The sequence below is a fragment of the Orycteropus afer genome, unplaced genomic scaffold, assembly GCF_000298275.1.
Source record: "Orycteropus afer afer isolate SDZICR_OR568_19922 unplaced genomic scaffold, OryAfe1.0 scaffold00069, whole genome shotgun sequence".
In the NCBI taxonomy this organism is placed as follows: Eukaryota; Metazoa; Chordata; class Mammalia; order Tubulidentata; family Orycteropodidae; genus Orycteropus; species Orycteropus afer.
The window spans coordinates 12,030,925-12,034,571 of record NW_006921656.1 but is presented as its reverse complement, the minus strand read 5'-3'; positions in this window follow the sequence as shown (position 1 = coordinate 12,034,571).

Genomic DNA, 3,647 nt, shown 5'->3' with positions numbered 1-3,647 from the left:
GCCCCTCTCTTTTTAAAGTTAGGATGCCAATGGGAGATTCAGGGATCGGTTTCACTTTTGACATACAAATCCCTACTGCACAAAATTATAACGGTCTGATTCTATACACTGTTTCACACAGACAGAATGACCAAGCGAGACCAAAGGTAAGGGAGAAACGCTTAATACTTCATCTTAATTACCTTGAACATTGTAAGAAACTGAATGCCAAGCTTTTGATAATTTAAGATAAGCACTGCTCCTAAATGGTCACATCCAAAAAATTGCCTCAAATCAGTTAAGTAAATTTATTCTGTAAGTTTTTCAAGAACCATTTGGAAATAACAGTATTTTGTAGATGTAAAAACAAAAACAAAAAAAAACTTCCAAGTGTTTCCAAGCACACCTAGATTCTCTTAGTAATAAGAACTCAGACCAAATGTACAAAAAAATCATCTAGAGGTACCAAAAGCACTAGAACTTGAAACCATGTCACAAGACAGGACTGGCGCTCTTCAGCGGGAAAAAGGCACCACACCGTCTGGTGGTTAAGATTGGTCTGTGGAGTCAAGCCAGAATTCCCACTCTAGCTTGTTAGCTGTTTGACCTCGAGGACGGCGTCAATCTCTCTGGGACTGGTTTTCCTCACTGGAAACACAGGTGGGCTGCAGTATCTCAAAGGCTTACTATGAGTGGTCAGTGAGACAAAGCACCTCCTTAGCACAGCATGTAGCACGCAGAAAGCATTCGGTAAATGTTTGATGTTACAATGATAACTTTTAAAAATAATAATAAGTATTCCTTTCAACACAAACCCAAGTCTTCAATTCATGAACGTCAAAGTTCTAAGTCAGTAAATCATGAGGCTCATTTTGGTCAAGAATATTGCAGTAATTTTGTTCTAAAAGTAGCCCTAAGAGTAAGAGACTATCATCAGATACAGGGAGGAGGGGGAACAAAGAAGTTAGGTCTCCTTACCTTTTTACCTGGATGCTCACACACAGCCAAGTCAGTCAACCTTCAGGAAAGATGTGGAAACAAGCCATGTATGTCTGCTGCATTTTTCTACATCCCCTTCTTCAAACAACTTCCGCTACTTAGTCCTTCCTCCCAGGCAGCCCTAATGTGATCCTGCACCCCTATTACTGCACCATACTTGGTCCTGCCCTAGTCACTTTCCAAAGTACACATGAAAACGTTCTTACCTCTTCATCCCATACACAGACACTTTGTTTGAAAACAGCTCAGTTTCTCTAGTACAGGGTTTCTCAACTTTGGCATCACTTGGCCTGATAGCTGTGTGTTGCAGGGGTGTGCCACACACTGTGGGACACTCAGCAGCATGTCAGACCTCTACCCACTGGGTGCCAGCACCTCCCACCCTAAGCTGTCACCACCAGACATTTCTCCAGACACTGTCCAATATGTCCTAAGGGGCAAAATGGCCGCTGGCTTGGAAGCAGTGATCTAGAACCACTGCCCATTCAACGCAGACACGTGCTCTACCGGATGGCACACAGGACAGAATGCTGGGTGGGCAACGCCACATCAGACACGTCTCTGAACAAAAACTCAGGGACTCTTTCGAACACCTGGCACTAACCATGCTAACATTAGGAGCTGTTGTATCTTTTATGAGGAAAAAACAAAAAAATAAAAAACCATGTTCATCTTCAGCCAAAAATTACTGTAAGTTTAGGTTAAAAAGTAAAACAAAAAACCTTCCACACCCTCAGTGTGACTGAACACAATTAATACAATGCAGTGGTTAAAAATGTCAGCTCTGATACCAGATGACCTTGGTTTCAAACCCCAGCCCTGACACTTTCAAGCTTTGTGACTTTAGTCAAGTTTCTAAACTTCTCCGTCTCAGTTTTCTCATCTGTAAACTGTGCACAGTAATATCCACTACAAAGAGTTCTAAAACGTGACACGGGACGATGAAGTAAAACATTTGTGCCATGCCTGGCTGTTCATCGGAACTATTACTGTCACTGTTTTCAGAGCAACCTGACTGCCTACAAAAACTGTTGCCAACAGCAGAATCTGTGGAATGTGAGAGTTGAGAGCACGTGGTAGCCATATTTCCTGCCACAGAGGAAACCAGTTTGTTGCAAGAGAATAGAGCCAATATTCAGTGGCGAGTCACAGAAAGTGTGTCTGGAGTCATGAGTTTCAGCTGCCAAGTCCCTGTTTATCTGCTTTATTTTTCCCTCTGGTTTTAAGATAGCCTAGTTTCTTTCAACCAATTACACTCTCACCTGTCTAGCTGAGTGGGATTTCTGCCACCTGTGCCTATAAAATTTCTAATCAAATTTCTAAGTTACAGATGAATAAGTAAATCCCCATAATTTCAAAGATGTAAAAAAAAACAAAATTTAAAATGGGTTATATAAAACTTCATAGAAATGATGTATTTTAGAGGTATTATTTCAAAGTAAGTAATAAATACTATCATTTAAAAAAAGACACTAAGTCTTTTTTTTTCCTAAAGAATAATTCTCTTCTAAGTTGTTTTTTATTGTAATCCTTGGATTTAAGCTAAATACTATAAATATTTACCAAATAAGCTGAGAAAAAATATATATAAATTTACTGCACAGACACCAGACATCTCTTATACTGAGTGTCTGTAATGTTTTGGTGGATTTTTGTGACCACGAGCTCTTCTGTTACATTCTGGCTTCAGAGCTGGTGACCTGTCTAGAGCAACACGCTCCTCCTGGCCAGCAGTCTGTGGATGCATTTTTAAGCTTACACAAGGCAGTTACTGAATACATTAGACCATTTTCCTATAAAACATTTGAAAAGATGTTTCCTTAATCAGAACAGTAACAGAAGTGGGTAGAAACAGAACTACATGCTACAATTACTGAACTATGTCCTCCATCTTTCCCAAGATGCTGATCCTTCACCAACTCCAGCTCAGGAGCCTTTCTGGCACTATCTTCTCAGTCTACAGTGCTAGTCCCAAGGGCTGTCTCTGCCACGCTTACCAGGTAGATGCACCCTCCGACCTATTACCACCTCTCACATTATCTAACTCACTCCTTCAGGGGAAGGACCACAGTCTTAATTATGTTTTCTTGTTTACAGCAAATCTTCCTCATGTCCAGATTGTTGTTGTTGTTATGCGCCGTCGAGTAGGGCCAGACTCACAGCAAGCCCTCCTTGGGTTTCCGAGGCAGTATCACTATGGAAGTAGGTTGCCCAATCTTCCTTCCGAGGAGTGGCTAGTGGGTTTGAACCACTAGCCTTCTGGTTAGCAGTCAAGTGCCTTAGGCACTATGCTACCAGAGCTCCAGATTATAAACCATTATTTGAGGAAAGGGGATTGGGAAGGAGGAGAAGAAGAAAACTGCATGAGCACTCTGAGCGGCTTCCTGTAAGTCAGGGTTTCTCAGGCCCACCACTGCTGAATTTGACCTGTATGATGCTTTCTGGGAAGGGCTGTCCTGTGCACTGTAACATGTTTAGCAGCATCTGGGCCTCAATCCACCAGAAGCCACTTTTTCACCTCAATCTTTCAACCCATTCCAACCCAGCTTTTATGCCACGATTGCAATGAAGCTGTCCATAGCAAGGTCACGGACACTTAGCACCTGGCTCAATTCAAAGGTCAATTCTCATACTTCAATTTACTAGGCTTCTCAACAGCTTTGGTTCAG